Source organism: Salvia splendens, chromosome 21, assembly GCF_004379255.2.
Source record: "Salvia splendens isolate huo1 chromosome 21, SspV2, whole genome shotgun sequence".
NCBI lineage: Eukaryota > Viridiplantae > Streptophyta > Magnoliopsida > Lamiales > Lamiaceae > Salvia > Salvia splendens.
Genome location: NC_056052.1, coordinates 18,656,171 through 18,678,972, shown reverse-complemented (window position 1 = coordinate 18,678,972; position 22,802 = coordinate 18,656,171). Strand labels below are relative to the sequence as shown.

The window sequence follows — 22,802 nt, the reverse complement described above, 5'->3', positions numbered from 1 at the left end:
CCGTCACTGGGTAACAGTATAACCCTAAATTCGGTATGGTATTGGTATGATATTTTCTCATACCGCAGTTTTTGGTACAACATGCGTTATGGCATTCTCCGTACGGTATACCGTACCGACTCACCCCTAGATCCAACACATGGTAATTCCACCTTTAATTCTCTCTTTTATAAAATACTATTTGTCAACCTCGACATGATTTGTCTTACTCCCTCCGATCCTGAAAAGTATGAACACTTGGTTCGGCACGTTTTTAATGCATGATTGGTAAAGTAAGAAAGATATAGAAAGAAAAAAGTAATTAAAGTATTTTTAGTGGAAAATATGTGTCATCTTATTAGAGAGAAAAGAGTTAACAAATTTAGAAAGTTCATACTTTTCAAAAATTACTAAAAAAGAAATATTTCATAGTTTCTAAGGACGAAGTGAGTATTATGTTTAACCGGATTTCCACATCAGATTTTGAAGCTATTATCCCTATTAAGCCGCTTTTAATCTCACAAAATTCTATTTCGGCACCGGATAAAGCTACAACATTATGCTCTTTAGTCTTCCATGTGACCAAGTTTCCTTCAAAATGTATGAAATAACCTGTTGTTGCCTGTGGGGTTACGTGATTGTAATTTTTTATTTTGTAATTCCGTAATTCGTGTGTGGAAGAGGAGTTTCTTTTTAATTATGTAATTTTTTAAAAATTTAAATAAAATTATTGCATTTTTCCGTATTTGTGTCGTAAATTTAATTCCGTATTTGCGTGATTGTAATTTTTAATTTTGTAATTCCGTAATTCGTGTGTGGAAGAGGGTTTTTTTTATTATGTAACTTTTTTAATGAACTTTTTTTAATTTAAATAATACTATTGAATTTTCCCGTATATGTGTCGTAAATTTAATTCTGTATTTTATGTGATTGTTAATTATTTATTTTTAATAATTTTGTTTATTGTGGTTGGGCTATGGCTGGGCTATTGCTTGTCTAGTTGCTTGTCCTGATGATGTGGCATGAGGAGTTTTAGTGCTGATAATGTGGCAGGAGGAGTTTGTGACTGGACTATTCTTATTGGAGATGCTCTAAGAGTAGACAGAAAAAGTGGGGCCGGGCCCACATCCGTGCTCGTTGGCAAGAGCACGGATGTGGATGCTCTAATAGCTTAGTTGGGAGAGCGTCAGACTGAAGATCTGAAGGTCACGTGTTCGATCCACGTTCACCGCATTTTAGAATAATACTTTTATTTAATTTATTACTATTAGTATTTTACGTATTTTGTCTTAAATTTAGTATTTAAGGTCTCAATTTGTGATTGGATATCTTTTCTTCCAAAAAACTGACTTACCTCAATTAATATAATCGATTTTATCGCATTTATTTGAGTTTCCTACTTCATTTTTATGTGCTTTATTTTGTAGTATAGTATATTCTTATTTGAATATCCTACTAATGCTTTTAATGCTTTAACTGCATTTTTCGTTATCTATTTTCTTGAGGTTCGTCAATGTATGCTATATTTACAAGCGGACGTATTTTGATTTTTTTTTTTAATTTCCGTTATGAGTTTCCTATTAGTAGTGCATTTGCTTGAAAATCAGTATATATTGAAATATTAAATACATTAACTTTAATATATTTATATAGTAGTACAAAATAGAATTAAAAAGAAAAAAAACTTCCAAGACCATACTTTTAAATATTTTTGGGTACAAAATAGGTTTTTTTTGATATAATGGTATTACGGTATACCGTATCGTATTTTGGTATACCATAAAAATGAGCTATACCGCAATAATGGTAAGGTAACAGTATAACCCTAAATTCGGTATGGTATTGGTATGATATTTTCTCATACCGCAGTTTTTGGTACAACATGCGTTATGGCATTCTCGGTACGGTATACCGTACCGACCCACCCCTAGATCCAACACATGGTAATTCCACCTTTAATTCTCTCTTTTATAAAATACTAAACCTCGACATGATTTGTCTTACTCCCTCCAATCCTGAAAAGTATGAACACTTGGTTCGGCACGTTTTTAATACATAATTGGTAAAGTAAGAAAGATATAGAAAGAAAAAGTAATTAAAGTATTTTTAGTGGAAAATATGTGTCACCTTATTAGAGAGAAAAGAGTTAACAAATTTAGAAAGTTCATACTTTTCAAAAATTACTAAAAAAGAAATATTTCATAGTTTCTAAGGACGAAGTGAGTATTATGTTTAACCGGATTTCCACATCAGATTTTGAAGCTATAATATCCCTATTAAGCCGCTTTTAATCTCACAAAATTCTATTTCGGCACAAGTTTCCTTCAAAATGTATGAAATAACCCGCTGTTGCCTGTGGGGTTACGTGTCCAATCAACATATGTGTAAACATGTATATCCCTATTTCTTTCAAATAATACTCCATGTCTAGTGGTGCCCTTTAGGAGGTTTGTATGTAAATTAACAAAATTTTGATTAGTCCTGATTTTGCAATCAAATTATTAATTTGTTATGATTTTGTAATTCATCAAGATTTCAATGTTGACATAGCTTGACACTATCAGACATCAATCAAAATGGTGTCATGTTTTAGATGGCAAAACTATATCATATTACTAAATTAAATAAATTTATTTGTTGAATTAAGGTTTATATTATTAAGTCATGTTAGCACCAAAATCTTGATTAGTTTGCAAAATTAGAATAAATCAATAATTTTATAATCTTATAAACAAATTTTAAAGTTAAGTATATAAAATTAGAATATAACCAAAGTTTGGAAATTTATAGGAAACTCTGGTTTCCAGTATTAATCGTTTACTTACTGTAGGTGGACACGATTTTTTATGTAACAACCGAGCTAAAACCTCATCAAATATTTTTCTTAGTTAAAGAAAAATTAATAGAATTAATTTATATGTGATACAATACAATGTTTACATCATTGGACATGAAAACATAATCTCGATTATTATTATTATTAGTAGTATTATATTATAATATTATATAAATTATAAATATATACTAACAAGTTTTAGATTCGTATGATTTTTATAAATCCAATCCGATTTAAAAATGCAAATTTCTCAAAATGAAACCTGATCCAATTCGATTCGAAAAATCCAAATAATCTGAACAGAACTTTACATTTTAGTTTGATTCAGTTCAAATTTTCAGGGTTAAGTTATTTTCCTCATACCCTAATTAAGAAAAATAAGGACTTAAATAAATTAAGAGGCAGAGGAAAAAATCAAATAACTGAAAATTTCCGAAGGGATGTAAAACAAAATAAAAAAAATTAAAAGACAAAAAATAATAAAAGAAATAGATTAAAAAAATATAAGAAAAGAAAGGGAAATAACAGAAAATCAATCAACAAATAAAATTCTTGAAAAAAATTAGTAGTAAACTGAATAGAGGAAGTCTCTTCACTCGCGACAAGCTAAATTGCTAATGAGTAATGATAAATTAACAAAAATATATATAAAATGTCCTTGAATTTTAAACCGGTTTTATTCAAACTGATTTTTTTATTAACTATTATTTCTTTACTTAGTTACCCTTTTTGTTATATTTGTAAAGATAAATCAATATCAAATCAAATGGATTATATATGGAAATATGAAAATAATAAATGTGGATGATCACTGCAAAATAAATCGGTGCATTTAATTAGGAATATTTAGGTAACACAAAGAAATGGATGATAACACACTATTATTTGTTTAAAGCATTTAGAATTATTTCATAATGAAATAATTGAGTGTGAAATAATATTATTATTTCGTTGGATGATAACATTAAGAAATTAAGTACAAAATTAAGTACAGTAGTTGTTTTTATAACTTAGAATTTTAATAATTATTTAATATAATAATTAGAAATGAAATACTGAATTTAATTTGATAATAACAACAAGAAATTAGGTATATATGAATGTTCATTTTTTATAATTAGAAACTAAATAAATTTAATAATGAAATAATTGGATACGAATAACTATGATCATTTTGTTTGATGATCATAATACTAAGAAATTAAGTATATATTCATGTAGTTATTTTTATAAATTGAAATTTTAAAAATTAATATTAATAATTGGATGTGAGGGATTATAATTATTTCGTTTGACAGTAACGCTAAGAAAGTAACTATGTATATGCGTATAGTCATTTTTATAATTTAAAATTTTAAAAATTATTTAATAATAAAGCAATTGGATGTGAAAGATTATAATTAATTTATTGGATGATAACATTAAGAAATAAAATATAAATGCAAATAGTGGTTTTTATAATTTAGAATTTTAAGAATTATTTAATAAAAAATAATTGAATGCAAAATACTAGTATTATATTTAGTTGGAAGTTAACACTAAGAAAATAAGTATATAATCATGTCGTCATTCAACTTAAAAAATTTAAAATGACTTAATAATAAAATAAATGGATGTGGATGATTATGATAATTTCGTTTGATGGTAACATTTAAAATTAACAATATATATATATATATATATATATATATATATATATATATATATATATATATATATATATATATATATATATATATATATATATATATATATATATATGCATGTAGTCATTTTTATAATTTAGAATTTTTAAGAAATATTCGATAATAAAATAATTGGATACAAATGACTATGATTATTTTGTTTGATGATAACACAAAGAAATTAAGTATATATGTTTGTAGTCATTGTTATAAATTGGAACTTAAAAAATTATTTATAATAAAATAATTGAATGTGAATGACTATGATTCTTTCGTTTGATGGGAACACTGAGAAATTAATTATATATGGATGTAGTCGTTTTAGAACTTACTACAATTTTAAAAATTATTGTATTTAACAATAATATAATCGAATGTGAATGACTATGATTATTTTGTTTGATGGTAACACTAAGAAATTAAGGATATAGGCATGTAGTCATTTTAATAATTTAAAATTTTAAAAATTATTTAATAATAAAATAATTGGATGTGAATGACTATGATTAAATTGTAGGATGAAAGCTCTAAGAAATGAAGTATATATGTATGTAGTCATTTTTATAGTTTATAATTTTAAGAATTGTTTAATAATAAAAAAAAATTGGATACAAAATAGTACTACTATTATTATCTATTTGGATGATAACACTAAGAAATTAAGTACGTATGCATCTAGTCATTTTTATAATTTAATAATTCAAAAATAATAATACTAATAATAATAATAATAAAAATAAAATAATTGAATCCGAATAACTATGATTATTTAATTTGATAATATTAAGAAATCAAGTATATATAAATATATGTAGTCCTTTATCTAACTTGAAATTTTAAAAATTATATAATAATAAAATTAATTGGATTGCTAGTGACTAAGATTATATCGTTGGATGATCACACTATGAAATTAAATATATATGCAAATTGTCATTTTTATAACTTAGAATTATTTAATGATAAAATAGTTGGTTGTGAAACACTATTATTAAATCGTTTGATGATAACATTAAATTTTAAATATATGTGCATATATTCATTTTTATAACTTAGAATTATTTAATAATGAAATAATTGGTTTTGAAATACTATTAATAAATTGTTGGATGATAAAACTAAGAAATTAAATATATATGCATATAGTCATTTTTATAACTTAGAATTTTAATAATATTAATAATAAAATAATTAGATGCGAAATACTAATATTATATTTTTATAATAACAATAAGAAATTAGTATATATGATGCAATCATTTTTTTATATTTAAAAATTATTTAATTATAAAATAATTGGATGGGAATCACTTTGAATCTTTGATTAGTTCGTTTGATTAGAGCATTAGTTAAGAAATAAGTATATATACATTAATCATTTTTATAACTTAAATTTTTAAAAAATATTTAATAATAAAATAATTGGATGTAAAATACTATAATTATTTATGTGGATGGTATCATTGGGAAATTGAATATATATGCATGTAGCCATTTTTTATAATTTACAAATCTAAAAATTATTTAATACTAATAAAATAATTTGATGCGAATGACTATGATTTCGTTTAACGATAAAACTCAAAAATTAAGTATATATGGATGTAGTCTTTTTATATTGAAATTTTAAAAATTATTTAACAATAAAATAATTTGTTGTGAATGACAATAATTATTTTATTTGATGGGAACGCTAAGAAATTAGGTGAAATGAAAAAAAATATCCACATTCTTGTTAATGGAAGAAGAGATTATGCAACTAAATTATGGTATCTGCATAATTGATTACTAAGTTGGTAATAATCTCCTAAATCGGCTAAATGTGTAAATGATGATTACGGAAAATTTAGTATTTCCTAAATGATCATAGAAGGTTAATTGTGTAAATCATTAGATTAAATAATCATCATAAATTATTGTAAGGTAAAATACCCAAAATATCCAATATTGTATACACAATTTTGGTTAATTTATCACTACCCATTGCTAATATACATTTTGAATGTACACAACATTTATGATTCACACTCCTATAAATAAACTTCAAACATATAACCTAGACTCTTTAAACTTTATTAATAACAAATACGACAAATTCAATATAGACGACAATTCAATGTAGAACAATTTAACAAGGCCAAAATGTAATACCCGCTTCTTTTATCCTTTTCCGTTAATGTATAATGTCAAACTAGTGAATATTTTAGCTCTCTTGACTCGTGTTTTGGAATGAAATTTCGTTGCCCTTCGTTAATACTTAATGTTGCTAGTTCGCAAGAATAAAAGTTTAAGTGATAATCGAACAAGTTTAAAACAACCGAACGTATGATTATAGAATACAATGAACGTTGTACAAAGATTTAATATCATGCTTCACGAACTAAAAGTGTTCGGCTTCCCATTTATACATATATACATTAAGCTACTCCTTAATAACATCTTTTTTACACACAAGTTTATGGGAAAGAACAGATAAATTAATAATAATAGAAAGGAAAAAAAGGGCAGCGGGCCTCCTCTCCTTCAAGCACGGGCCACATCCTTTTGGGCCCGATAATTCAGCCCGGCGACGGAAGGCTGGCGGCCCGAAGGTCGGCCCTTTAGCAGCCCAACCCACTCTCCAACTTGGGATATAAGAACCTGCAGGATGCAGGCAAAACTAATAAATTTCTTTATGTACCAAAAGACTAGCAAACAAATTAAGAAAGAGATTAGGACATCTACACTTTTCAAAGGGGACACCGAGTATTGCCTAAAATGGCATAAATGCTCCTGCACTTCCCCAACCAAGAGCTGCACAATCAAACAAAAGCAATAAAAACAATTGGTAAGGTGTCAAAACTCAACTTCATCCAAGCAAGGAAAGGAGACACACCTACTTTAACAAAAGGAGGTCAAATGATCCCAGAATAGCAATGACAGTTCTGCACTCTTCTCTTCCCTCCCAACAGTTGCTGCATATCCCTCTTTCACCTGCCATAGTCAAACAAAGACTATAAATATAAGAGTACTTAGGCTCAAACAAAACACCATAATTTCTTAAACTAAAGTGCTGCAACGGGGATCAACAAAGAGATATGCTGCTACATGTAGACAACTACAATGTCAGCTCACTTAATTCACCCAAAGTACACCAAGTTTTGCCTATAAAAACCCCTTCATGTGCATCGATTTTTCCCCTCCACACACCCCAAAATTCAGCATTTAGAGAGAGTTAGAGAGCTTGGAGTTCTTGGAGCAGAAGTCCGGACAGTAACTACTTCAAGAGGTATTTCACCTCCTTCCTCTCTCCCAATCTTTTCTCATAACATCATATAGAAGCTTAAAAACTGTTGCATGCATGGCTATTCGAGAGTACTACATACATGCATGCAACCATATGCAGCCATGCGAGCTAGCATTGGACCGTTGACCGTTGGAGCTAGCATGTAAGTAGCCGTTGACCGTTGGAGCTAGCATGTAAGTAGCCTATCAAATAAAGCCACGTGGCTATTATGACGAGGCAGTCACGTGGAAAGTGTGCTTACGTGGAAGTGCGAGCTAAGAGCAGAGTATAAAAGGAGAGATCATTTCCTTAGTTAGCTTAGCGTTGATATTGTTAGTTGAATTGTTTGTTAAGCTTTCGATCGTGGATCGTGAGCTCCTCTTTGTTTCTATTCTCGATTGTGGAACCTTATCGTTGTTAATGCAATCTATTTCATTGATCATTCAAGTGTTGATTTGCGTTTTATCGCGGAGCTTGGCGAAGTTGAGCTAAGATAGGTCGAGCGCGACGAAGGCTCGTAACAATTGGTATTCAGAGCAATCGATCTCCGGACGTTGGAACGGTGACTCGAGGTGCGGAAATGGAAAAGAAAATGTTAGAAATGATGGAGCAGAAAATGCAGGAGATGCGAGAGGAACATAAAAGCGATATTAGAGAGTTGATGCAATCAATTGCGGGGATTAACCTGCAAAATCAGAAGAATCAGGAAATGGAAACCGGTGAGGGCAGTAACAGAGGAAATTGGTATAGAAATGGATTCGATTGCGGAAGATCAACGCGGTATGAATTTCCTAAGTTTGATGGTGACGGTTTTGAAGGATGGATGATGAGAGCTGAGTATTTTTTCCAAGTGGCTAAGGTACCGGATGAGGAGAAGGTTAGAGTAGCTGCGATTCATCTAGAAGGGAAAGCATTGCAGTGGCATAGAGGCTTTGAGAGCCTACATGGAGATATGACCTATACTGATTGGCCGTGCTATAGCTCATCTCTAGCGGCTCGTTTTGGTGCTCATGCGTACGAAGATCCGTTGGCTGATCTCAGGAACCTCAAACAAAAAGGTACGCTACAAGACTATATGGATACTTTTGATGAATTATATCCTAGAGCCAGCATTAGAGAAGATCAAGCTTTAAGTTTCTTTTTGTCCGGATTGATTGATGAATTGCAAATGCCTGTTCGCATGTTTCGACCTAAAGCGCTAGCAGAGGCTTATTCCTTAGCCAAATTACAGGAGCTCACTGTTAGAGCCTTAGGAGTTAAAACAAAAGTTACTCAAACTAATGTGCAATCGAACAGTAGCTATTATTCAAACAGTAAGCCAATGACTGTAACTGCTACTAGTAAGACTGGAGCTTTGAGTGGCTGGAATGGAGGTAATAAGGAGAATAATAAGTTTGGTGGAGTGAGAGCTAGTACAAATTTGACTCCTAAAGAGTTAGATGAAAAGAGAGCAAGGAAAGAATGTTTTTGGTGCACTGAGAAATTTACTCCCAATCATCAGTGCAGCAAAAGAAGATCCTATGTTGTGCAGTTGCTTGAGGTAGGAGAAGTGGATAGCAGTGAGGTACAGGAGGTGAATGAAGGTGATGAAGAGGAGGAAGAATCTGATTTACAGCTTTCTTTGCATGCTGTGTGGGGAAAGGATGGACCTCAAGTAATGAGGATTAGAGGAAAATGTCAGAAAAAATTCTTAAGAATTTTGATAGATACCGGTAGCACTCATAATTTTTTAAGTGCTAAGGTAGCTAAAAAAATCAATTGTGAGCTACTTCCTGTTAACTCAAAGGCTGTGGAAGTAGCTAATGGTCAAATTCTACAATGCATTCAGAAATGTAAAAGATTGGAATGGGAGATGCAAGGATCTAAATTCTGTGGGGAAGTTTATCTTATCACTCTTGAGACTTATGATTTAATACTTGGTGGTGAATGGCTGTCTACTTTGGGTGAGATTAAATGGAATTTCAATAACCTCAGTATGGTTTTTAAACTGAATGGTGAAGAGGTGAGATTACAAGGTGAGAGATGGTTACCTAAAACTGAGCAATTGAATTGTTTGCACATACTCAATCCAGAAGAGAGAGATATGGATGATAGGAAGTGGAGTCAGTGGATGCCTTCAGTCGAATTTGATACAGAGTATTGCTATGAACTTGTTATGGAGGATATCTGGCCAGCTCTTAATTCAATTCTTGAAAAGTATGCTGCAATATTTGAGGAACCTAAGGCACTGCCTCCACAGAGAGATCAGGATCACAAAATAATATTGAAAGAAGGAGCTGATGCAGTTAATATGAGGCCTTATAAGTATGCTGCTCATCAAAAAGACATAATTGAAACCATGATTGGAGATATGTTGAAGGCTGGAGTTATAAGGCATAGTGAGAGCTCCATTGCAAGCTCTATTGTGTTAGTCAAGAAAAAAGATTCTACTTGGAGAATGTGTGTTGATTATAGAGCTTTGAATGCAGTAACTGTTAAGGATAAATACCCCATTCCTGTGATAGAAGAGCTATTGGATGAATTGGGAAAGGCAACCTGGTTTTCAAAAATAGATCTGAGATCTGGATATTGGCAAGTGAGGATGAGACCTGAGGATATTTACAAGACTGCCTTCAAGACTCATTCAGGACACTATGAATTTTTAGTTATGCCCTTTGGCTTAACAAATGCACCAGCTACATTCCAGAATCTGATGAACACAGTATTCAGAGACTATTTGAGGAAGTTCATATTGGTGTTCTTTGATGATATCCTCATATATAGCAGCAGTCAGACAGCACATGAGCAACATTTGAGGATAGTGATGGAATTGATGGGGAAACACAGCTTGTTAGCTAAAAGGAGTAAGTGTACTTTTGGGTGTAAAAAGGTGGAATACCTTGGCCATGTCATATCTGAAGAAGGAGTTTCTACTGATGAAGGAAAAATAGAAGCAGTTAAGAATTGGCCCCAGCCTAAAACAGTTAAACATGTGAGGAGTTTCTTGGGTTTAACTGGTTATTATAGAAGATTTGTACACAATTATGGAGTGATATCAAGACCCTTAGTAGAAGTGATTAAAGGAAATGTGTTCAAATGGACAGAGGAAGCACAAGAAGCTTTTGAGAAACTCAAAAAAGCTATGATCACAGCTCCTGTATTAGCTTTACCAGACTTCTCCAAGGAGTTTGTTGTTGAAACTGATGCTTCAGGAGTGGGTATTGGAGCTGTGTTGATGCAAGATAAGCACCCCTTGGCCTTTATCAGTAAGTCCTTGTCTCCTAGATACCAAGCTCTGTCAGTTTATGAGAAAGAATTGCTAGCTATCTTGATGGCAGTGAAGAAGTGGTACCATTACTTACAAAGCAAGAAGTTTATTATTCTAACTGATCATCAGAGCTTAAAATACTTACTGGAACAGAAGTTGACTACTCCTACTCAACAAGCTTGGATGACTAAGCTAATGCATTTTGACTATGAAATAAGATACAAGAAGGGCATTGAAAACTCAGTGGCTGATGCCTTATCTAGAGTGCCTGAGATGATGATTTATGCATTAACTTCCTTTGTAATTCCTTTGGAGTTAATTACAAAAATTAAGGAATCTTGGAAACAAGACCCTCTGCTGCAACAGTTGCTGAAAGAGAAACAATTAAATGCAGATTCCCATTCCAAATTCAGCTGGAGTAAAGGGGAGTTGAGGAGGAAAGGAAGGCTAGTTGTGGGAAATGATTTGTTATTGAGAGCTCAGATTTTATCTACATTTCATGAATCTGCCTTAGCAGGTCATTCTGGGGTTTTGGGAACCTACAAGAGAATAGCTGCTTTATTATATTGGCCAAAGCTGAGGAAGGATGTTAAGGAGTTTGTGAGGTTATGTGTGACATGTCAGAGATATAAACCAAGTAATACCTCTCCAGCAGGATTATTACAACCGCTTCCTACTCCTGCTGCAATCTTTACAGATTTATCTATGGATTTTATTGAATCCTTACCTAGCTCACAAGGCTATGACACAATATTCGTAGTGGTGGATAGATTGAGTAAATATGCTCATTTCATGGCGCTTTCACATCCTTTTTCAGCCAAGAAAGTAGCTGAAGTCTTTTTGAATTCAGTCTTCAAGCTCCATGGAATGCCAGTCAAAATTGTGAGTGATAGGGGGGCTATCTTTGTGGGGGATTTCTGGAAGGAGTTCCTGGGAGTAGAATTGTTGTATTCTACAGCTTACCATCCAGAAACTGATGGCCAAACGGAGGTGGTTAATAGAAGCTTGCAATGCTACCTACGGTGTGCAATGGGTGAGAAGCCACATACTTGGTTTCATTGGCTGGGATTAGCTGAATATTGGTACAACACAACTTATCATTCAAGCATTCGAATGACTCCTTTTGAAGCCTTGTACGGGTTTGAACCTCCTCTACATATTCCTTACTTACCGGGTGATTCTAATGTGGAAGCAGTCGACATGGCCTTACGTGACAGAGAGGAAATGATAGCTATACTCAAAAGGAATGTCCAAAAAGCAGGGGATAGAATGAAGAAACAAGCTGATAGGCATCGAAGTGATAAGGAGTTTGAAATAGGTGAGTGGGTATGGTTGAAGTTGAGGGAGTATCGACAGAAATTAATCCGAGGAAAACACCACAAATTCGAGCCAAAATATTTTGGACCTTATCAAATTCTGGACAAGATTGGAGCAGTTGCTTATAAGTTGAATTTGCCTTTATCAGCAACCATCCATGATGTGTTTCATGTATCTTTGTTGAAGCCGGCTTCGCCACCAACTGGTCCTATTGTTGAATTACCAGGTATATCTCACCTAAATGATGCTATTCCTCAAGCTGTGTTGGACAGGAAAATGGTGAAACGGCAAAACCAGGCAGCAACGAAGTGGCTTATCCATTGGGAGGGAAGATCACCAGTCGACTCTTCGTGGGAGTTCGCGGACGTGATCAAGGCAAGGTTTCCTTGGTTCCTTGCGGACAAGGAACCTTAGAGGGGGTATTGTTGCATGCATGGCTATTCGAGAGTACTACATACATGCATGCAACCATATGCAGCCATGCGAGCTAGCATTGGACCGTTGACCGTTGGAGCTAGCATGTAAGTAGCCGTTGACCGTTGGAGCTAGCATGTAAGTAGCCTATCAAATAAAGCCACGTGGCTATTATGACGAGGCAGTCACGTGGAAAGTGTGCTTACGTGGAAGTGCGAGCTAAGAGCAGAGTATAAAAGGAGAGATCATTTCCTTAGTTAGCTTAGCGTTGATATTGTTAGTTGAATTGTTTGTTAAGCTTTCGATCGTGGATCGTGAGCTCCTCTTTGTTTCTATTCTCGATTGTGGAACCTTATCGTTGTTAATGCAATCTATTTCATTGATCATTCAAGTGTTGATTTGCGTTTTATCGCGGAGCTTGGCGAAGTTGAGCTAAGATAGGTCGAGCGCGACGAAGGCTCGTAACAAAAACTCGAATCACAATCTGCCCAAGCATGCTCTCTTATTTCTAGAATGGAACTTAGAGCTCCCTCAACACCACAGCAAATAATGAAAGGATATGTTGCAGACTTTAAGAATTTAGATCAGTAACAAAAATTTCGTCAGAACCGAACTCACTCCAGTGAACTCCATACAAAAAGAACATAGCAAACATTCCAAGATTTGAAACCTTATCACCAAGTAAGAATTTAATATCGAAAGAAGAACTTAACTCTACACTCACTTAGCTACTGCCAAGAGGAACTCGATTATAATAAACCAAGTGATAGATGATTAGAAGGCTTAGCTTAGTCTTGGGACTGCCCGGAGATGGCCGCTTGACGAGCCCCGACCTCGACGGTAAACCGCCATGTCAGTGTCTGTCTCGGCGCTACATTCGTAGATTCGGAGGGACTGACCGACGGCGAATCGTGAACACGGGCTGGGGACAGCAGCTATTGCAATAGGAGGCTGGACGGTGGCGGTGGCGGTGGCGGTGGCTGGTGTGTAAATAAGACGATGGCGGCAGCAGTGGCTGAACGACGACCTCACCCTCCCCCTCCCGCCGCATCGGCGAATCCCATCGAAGTGGCAGCAACGGCGGTGTCTGAAGGAGACACGGTGGCGGTATGCGCCTCCTCATCCCCGTTTACGCAGCTGTAACTCCAATTGAACCGAGAGTAGCTGCTGGGCGTCGATTTCTGCCGGAGGAAGGCGACGGAAATCAAGGGTTCTTCAATTTGGGGATCTCTTAATTGTGGGAAAGGGGGAAGGAAATGAAATTTGAGGGAGAGAGAATGAGGAATACCGATAGTGATGGAAAGGAGCAAGTTTGACTTTATTTTGGGCCTCGCTAATTTTTTAATGAGACGAATAAGGTGGGTTGAGTTGGTACTTTTGTTGGGCCCAAAATAAAGTCACTCTTGGGCCAACTAATTAAATCTTTGGGTTGTCAAATAATTTAAGTGTGGGGAATTATTTAATAATTTTAACCTAAGTCAGAAATGAATATAAATTACAACAGGAAATGGTGGCGACAATTTAATTATGCGCTTAATTAATTTTGGGATTTTTTTTATCCTACATCGTGGTGGTAAATACGAGGAGCCAACAGAGGAATTTTGGGCGGCCGCCGAATAATAAAAAATACACAAAAACCGAAAAACGTGATAAAAGACTTTAATTAGGGTGCATGCATTCTAGTTTTCTCGCGTTAACTGTGGTACCACTACCTTGTTATTTAAAGGGAATTGTTTCGTGAGACTCTAATCCGGAAAGGGGAATACTCAATTGCGATATCTGTTAAGCGAAAGAGGTGGACATTCTTTTAAAAACGTGATTTTAGTATGAAAATGTGAATTTTTTTTCTAAACATGTTTGTCATGCCATGTTTTACTTTTACGATTACCTGTCTGCTTAGTTATGCCAATCATGTTAAATCGAATTCGGGTCCCAATAGGGCCGTAAACCCTACTCGGACTAGTGTACACATATGGGGATCGTGAGCTAGCTTTCGAGTTGGCCGATCCAGTGACCGTCGTGGAATGTGGCCACATTCCCGGTTCACATACGTTTAGATATGGTATCTATGTTTATGCGATTGTGCAATCAATTTTATGAAATTAAAGGAAATTTAGTGACTCGGGCCTTTAAATAAAAAACCCCGTGTTCACTCAAATGTGGCTGACAAATTTAAATGAAACTTATATTTGGCACTATGTCCACTGAGTATATTAAGTACTCAGCCCTGCATGTTTCATTTTTAACGTGCAGGTTGAGCGTGTACAAGGAGGCGAAGGTGTTGGGTAATGATTGTTAATAAGTAGCAATAGGTAGCCTAAGGTAGTGTGTCCTTACACATGCTACTTTGTCTTGGTCTCTTCCGCTGCGATAGGATTATGTACTAGGAGTTTATGAACCCGGTTATTATACTTTGATTTCAATTTGACTATGTACCATTTTCGCCTTCGGAATTAATGTTTTGAGTTTGACTTATTCCTTATGCTTATTCCTTTGATTTTGAGACTATTTAGTCATGATATAGCCGCTTTCACTAGCACTAGGGAGATGTGGTCGTCACACATAAATCATTACTCTAAGATATAAATTACGCGATTTAGTAGTATATAGTCATAATGAGTATTGATTTTTCATTAATTACTAAGCTACTTTGCACTTATTAGAATGCTTCACACTATACATGATAGCAACTAAATTAATGCGTGTTCGGCCCCTATTTCATTTTTGGGCGAGTGAGATGGCCATTGTCATTATTTTTGTGACATTGATCACACTGTATTTACTTGGATATTAAAGTTATTATTAAGTATTTTTGTATATAATTTCACTAGAGTCGGATTATCCTAAAAACTCATTTTTACCCTAAGAAAATAAAAACACAAAGTCATTATCTATAATGAAATTAATTGTATTTCAAAAAATAAAATTAAATAAACTTTTTGCGCCTAGTGAGATTTGAACCTTGATTAATTTCCCATTATCATAGAATCGTTCGTAATAGATCTTTGAAATGAAATGATTGAAAATGATTCTCTAAGTTTTTCCATCTTCTAACCATCCAACCATAGCATTACTATATAATTATTTTAGAATAAATTTCATAATTAGTCCTTGAAAAATAAAATTTGAATATTTTAGATTCACAAAGTAGGAAAATTCATGTTTAGCCATTAGCAATGGGGCACCCTAAGGCGCGCCCTATGGCGCGCCACGTCATCAGTTCTATCCTCCTACCCCCACCTGCAATGGGGCGCCCTATGGGGCGCCCTATATGTTATACTATTGTTTTGTTAATTAATTTAAATGTTTTCAAATATGTAATGCAAACTAAATTAAAAAACACAACGATTAACTAAAAACCGTCGAAGTTTGCATTCATTAAATAAAAGTTACACGATTTAAGTTGGCTAATCTACGCAAATCCCAACTTCCGGCGCAGCTCATCGATCAACCCCCGGAGATATTTGGCTTCGGCGGGGTCCGTACACTTCTTGAGGGCATTGTGCGTCTGCAACAACGTCTTCGCCATCGAGGATGTTGCCAACTGCTCGTACGCGGCGGCCGTCGGGTTCGGAGTCGGGAGCGGGACCGGGATCGGCAATAGGGCGGCGGCGGTCGAGGATGGTGTGCCGGAACTCTCAATGTCCTCGTACGTCCGGTTGAGGTCCACCGGACGAGTTCCGCTTCCGCTGCTCGTGTAACCACCAGCTTCGGTGGTCTTCGTCCTCTTTGTCGCCCCGGTGTGCAGAATCCCGCCTTGGAACTTCTGCTTGTCCCTCAAGAGTGCCCAAATGGCCTCGTTCTTGAACTCGCAGTACAGGGACTGGTACGACAACAACGCTTTTGTGCGCACGTCGCTCAAGCTCTCGCCGCTCCCCTGCTCCCTCGCGCACTTCTCGTACTCTGACGAGAACAGGTTGATTTGCTTCTTCACCTGGTCCCAGTGCTTGCGGAGCTGCTCCCGTTGGCGCTTGTACGCGCTCGGCGATGCGCTCCCAGTACGCCACCTGCCTCTGGTTGTTCGCGAATATCGGGTCCTCCGATATGTCCACCCAACACCTCGCCAATATGGGTTTCTTCCGGCTGGTAGTTCGTAGGCCGGGGGCGTACTCTTCACAATTTCCCGGTGGTGGCAACTTCTGCGCGCGGTGCCGGGTCCGCTTCTTTTTGGCGGGGGCGGAAGGGGTGGCGGCGGCGGCGGTGGTCTCGGTGGCGGCGGCGGCGGTGGTCTCGGTGGCAGCGCGGCGGGAGGGGGCGACGGGTCGGTTTGGTAACGGCTCCATGTCAGACAAACCGTACGATTCCGTGCTGAATTCGGGATCGTACTGCGTGTTGGCGTCGAACGGCCGATATTCGGCAGGTTCTGTACCCGACCAACACGCCTCCCCAAACATCGGACTCTTGGGACTTGAATCCATTTCGTAGTAATAATAAAAATGTGAGTTTCGAGAGTGAAATCGTGAAATGAAACGTTACAAATGAAGGTGGGGTAGAGGTATTTATACAAAAAATAAAAAAACGCATGCCATCGTCCGCCGATCCCGCAATGGGGCGCCCGATGTCGCGGACGATGGCCTATCGTCCGCGCCATCATCCGCCGAGCCCACAATGGCGCGGACGATGGCGGGCACCCACAATGTGGGCATCGTCCGCGCCCGAGGACGATGGACGCCATCGGGCGCCCCATTGCGGGTGCCCTTAAGAGATTTGGACTAAGAAAAATCATGAGAATGTAAAGCACCTTTGATGACCATTTTGCCCCTATATAAGGCCATATCAAAGGGCGTATAAATTATTTTTTTTAACTCCAATTGTTATTAAAATAAATATATATGGAAGATTTTTTATTTTCTCTCCCTTACATTTTTATTGGGTGTAAAAACGTTTACAAATGGATGTAGCCATGTTGGTGACACATAGTAAATAGGGTTATTGTAAAAAAATCACCTATTGTCTCATCGCCCACCTTTGATATCTTTGATTGTCTCGTCGCTCACCTATATCATATCTCAACCAAAATTAATTATAAACAAAAATGAAATTATGTGTGGTGACCTTAGCATTTTAACTTTTCTATCTTTATATTGATAATCACTTAAAGAGGTTTATATAAATATACTCAATAATTACACAATGATACAGTAAAAAGAGATGTGAGGGCTCTCGTACAAAAAAATGAAATATGAAAAGAATATACATGCAAAAAAATTTCAAAAAATAAATTTAATAATTACACAATGATACAGTAAAAAGAAATGTGAGGGCTCTCGTTCAAAAAAATTAAATAAGAAAATGAATATACATGCAAAAGAATTTCAAAGAATAAATTTTTCTTGTTCAACTACCAATTACTACAATTTACAAAAATATTCGTGAAAAAATTCAATCAATCAGCAGCTTCCCGGGAACTAGACCGATATCAATTTAAATCTTCTAGAGTTCATAGCACATGGAGTGTAACGTTAAAATGTACTATATTTAATTTTTTTATTCAAACATTTTTTAATTAACTAAAATATAAAATTATTTAAATATCTATAAAAAAATACTCCCTTCGTCCCTGAAATTTTGTCATATTTTTCCATTTCCGTCCGTCCCACAAAATTTATCACATTTCACTTCATACTATTTTTGGTAATTGACTCCACATTCAACTTACTTATTCTCACTGACATTTTACTATAAAACCAATTCTTTAAAAGTAGGAACCACATCCTACCAATTTTTTTAATCCACTTTTCATTATATTTCTTAAAATCTGTGCCCGGTCAAACTATGATAATATTTGAGGGACGGAGGGAGAATAAGAGCACCCGCAACGCGTCCCTCGGGTGTCTCTTATCTCGTCCCTCCGAGACGAGACGGACGCGAGACGCGTTGCAGCATCCCATATCGTCCCTGTCTCGCCGAGACGCCCGTCTCACCGAGACGGCTGGCGCGCCAGCTCACCACGCGCCTGCGCGACGTGGCGCGCTGGCGCCACGCGTGACTCCCTCTCGCCGGCCCGCTAGTGGGCTTCGTCACGTTGACCCAATAAATCATTTATTTAAAAAAATTGAATTTAATAAAAAAAATTAAATATTAAAAAACGGTAATATGACCGTTCAACGGTTATTTAAAAAAAATTATTTTTTCCTTTTTTTATTCTATAAATACTCATCTTTCACACACACAAACACACATCTATTCTTCTCAAATCATCTCTATTTCCTATCCAATTTTCATCTCAAATCATCTCTTTTATTCTTCTTCCAAATTTAATCCATCCATAGATCCATTTGAGCAAATGCGTCGAATAATGGAAGAATCGCTTGAAGAAGATCGGCGTAGGGAGGCGGAGGAAGCCGCGCCGCCCCAACGACGATCCCGGACTTACATCCATCGTAACCTGGAGGAAGCCGCCGCAAGGTTAGTACGCGACTACTTTTGTGATAACCCGGTATGGGGAGAGACCTACTTCCGTCGCCATTTCCACATGCGGAAACCGCTATTTCTGCACATCGCAAATACATTGACAGCCCGGGAAGAGTTCTTCCAAGAAGGGTTCGACGCCGTTGGCCGTCCCAGCCACACGACGCTGCAGAAATGTACTGCAGCAATCCGTCAGCTTGCTACTGGACAAACGACGGATTTGTTCGACGAATACCTCCACATTGGAGAAAGCACTGGGAGAATGTGCTTGATGAACTTCTGCAAATGCGTCCGGGCAGCCTTCACCGAAGAATTTCTCCGGAAGCCAAGCACGACAGATTGTCAGTTTCTGCTCCACCTTCACGAAGAAGTGCACGGATTCCCCGGGATGCTTGGCAGCGTCGATTGCATGCATTGACAATGGAAGAATTGCCCTGTGGAGTGGAGGGGGTCATACACGAGCGGCCACAAAGGCACCCACCCCACCGTTATACTCGAGGCCGTTGCCGACTACCGGCTATGGATTTGGCATGCGTACTTCGGGGTCCCCGGATCGAACAACGATGTCAACGTGCTCAACCAATCCGACCTCTTCGCCGAAGTTTTAGATGGTAAAGCCCCGGCCATCAACTTCATCGCTAACAACCGGCGGTATAAAATGAGGTACTATCTTGCCGATGGCATCTACCCGAAGTGGCCAACCTTCGTGAAGACGTTCAACAGGCCGGTGAACAAAAAACAGGCTCTTTTTGCACAGAAGCAAGAGGCTGCTCGCAAGGATGTGGAGAGGGCGTTCGAGGTTCTCCAAACGCGCTTCAACATTATCAAAGCCCCGGCTCGTACGTGGTTTATGGAGAATATGGTCGACATCATGTAACATGCATAATCTTGCACAACATGATTGTCGCCGACGAAAGACCTGAGGCGGGAAATTGGTTCGACCCTGAAACCCCGGGAAGCTCTACCGCAAAGAAATCTGTCCGGTATCAATTACAAAAATGATGGTTGTATGACTCAATCCAATTTTTAGACTAATTTTGAAATTCAATAATAAATAATAATAACAATAGTGATATTAATTATTATTATTATTATTATTATTATTCTTATTATTATTATTATTATTGTTTTTTTTTTCATTTTTACCGTATTGCAATAGAATGCCAATTCCTCGTATAAAAATGGTTCTAGCTGAATGGATTTTTTATATAGTATTTATATTTTGGATTCAGCTATCCTATTATAATCATTAGAGCATCCATAACGGTGGCGGAAGAGCCGGCGTCCGTCCGCGCCAGCGAGCAGGACACATGGCGTTGGGCGATTGGGCAACGGCGTAGCCGTTGCCTTTAAATGTTTTTTTATTTAAAATCGATTTTTAATTAAAAAAACCGATAAAAATTAAAAAAATAATTCACTTCCCAAAAAAATATATCCGTTTATTACCGTTTTTTACACCTTTTTAATTTTTTTAATTTTTTTCCCCAAAAAATACACACTTTCATCTATAATTACCCCCACTTTCACACCCAAAAATTCACATCAAACTACACAATTCTCATCTTCATTCTCCAATATCCATTCTCAATTTCATTCTCCCTTATCCATTTTCATCTTCATTCTCTCATACTCTACAACATAACAATGTCCGACCAATGCGATGACCACCCTCCCTCTCACGGTTGGAACCCCGAATGGTTTGGTGGACAACATAGTTATGTAATTTTTAATTTTTAGGAGTTTAATTATGTAATTTTTATTTTTTAGTATTTTAATTATGTAATTTTTAATTTTTAGGATTTTAATTATGCCTTTTTTATTTTATTTGTAATTTGTAATATTTATTGTGGTTTTTAATGAATTTTAGTATTATGGAAATGTTTTTGTTTAATTGAATTTTAAATTAATTGTGCTCGTCCTTGCGGAAGAGCACAGCTGTGGGTGTTGTGCTCTTGCCAGAGAGCAGGCAGAAAAAGTGGGGCCGGACCCACAACCGTGCAAGAGCACTGTTGTGGATGCTCTTACATCAAGTTTACAGCCATCTACTTATTAAATTTTAAGTACTCCTATTATACTGTCAATTTTACCCTAGCAAGATCAGAAACAACGCAATGAGTTTGTGCAGTACATTCGTATTCGTCCTCCTGTACAAAAACAGAATTCTCATATATCAACTTAGAGCATCCACATTGGGCACCCTATAGGGCACCCTATCAACATTTTATCCTCCTATCCTTACACCTGCAGTGGGATGCCCTATAGTCCGCCCTATAACATTTTATAATTCTATTTTGTATTTAATTTTTATATTTGCAAATATGTCAAACAAAATAAACAAAAAGCACCACAATTTAAAGGCAAATCCTACATTTACTTAATTAAAAAAGTTACAAAAGTGGAAATAAAAAACAAGTGCACTACAGATAAACGAGGCAGGTCTAAAGCATTCCCAACTAGCGCTGGATATTCTCGATCATCTTCTTGAGGTATTGGGTTTCCTTCGTGTCGTTCGTCTGCCTAAGGGCGTTGTGCATGTCCAACAACGTCCTCTGGTTGGCGGTCCTCACCAATTCCCCGCATGCATGTGCCACAGCTGAAGTCGGGGCTGGGACCGGGGTCAGAATCGGGGTCGGGGCCGGGTTCTGTGAGGTTATCGTCTTCGCCTTGCCCTTGTTCTTGGCAACCTTGTTGCCAATGGGACGCCGGGAGGACATCGGTGTGCCGGAGCTCTCATCCTCGTACATTGACTGGTTGAGGTCCATCGGAGGTGCGCCGCTGTCGCTGCTCGTATAATCACCGGTAGCGGTGTTCTTCGTCCTCTTCCTCGCAGACAATATGAGCATAATCCCTCCTTGGAACTTCTGCTTTTCCTTCACGATGAGCCAAGAGGAGTAATGCTTGAACTCACCGTACAGTGAAATGTACGACGCGAGCGCTTTATCATGCACATCGTTCAAATTCTCGCCGCTGCCCTGCCCCCTCAAGCACTTCGTATACTACACCGAGAACAAATTGAGCTGCTTCTTGATTTGATCCCAATGCTTGCGCAGCTGCTCCCTGTGGCGCTTGTATGAGGCCGCCGGCTTGGCTTCGTTGTAGCGATCGGCGATGCGCTCCCAGTACACGATTTGCTTTTGGTTGTTGGTAAACACCGGATCATCTGAAATATCAACCCAACATTTCACCAAAAGAATGCTTTCTTCGAGGCTGTAGCTTGTCCTCCCTGGGGTGAATTCTTCGTTCACCTCCGGAGGCGGCAACTTCTGGGCTCAGTGTCTGTTCCTCTTCTTCCGCTCCTTAGGCGCGGATGCCGAGGCCATTGCGCAGGAGGCGGGCCCGACGGCGGTGGCAGCCGCGGGGGCGCGGCCGCGAGCGGAGGGGCGGGTGGGGTACGACTCCATGTCGAAGAGCCTGTACGAATCCGTGCTGAAATCCGGATCGTACTGGGTGTTGGAGTCGAAAGGGCGGTATTGATCAGGGTCCGTACCCGGCCACCGTGCACTACCGCCGAACATCGGCAATCCGTCGGAACTATTCGGATTTGAGAAATCACCCAGATTCATTATGAATTGATGAAAATAGAGGAAGAGAGAATAGATGAGTGTAGTAGAGTGAATGAAAGAGTGATATATTTATAGAATTTTAAAG

The 22,802-nt window shown here is 37.0% G+C and overlaps 1 protein-coding gene and 1 non-coding gene across 2 annotated transcripts in view; one reads left to right on the top strand and one right to left on the bottom strand.

Annotated features, from left to right (window-relative positions):
- Nucleotides 1-22,802, bottom strand: part of LOC121783379 — a 447,925-nt gene that overhangs the window by 89,451 nt on the left and 335,672 nt on the right. The window lies entirely within an intron of this gene.
- TRNAF-GAA lies at nt 1,134-1,212 on the top strand. Its single transcript has one exon. It is a non-coding gene; the product is annotated as a tRNA-Phe (tRNA).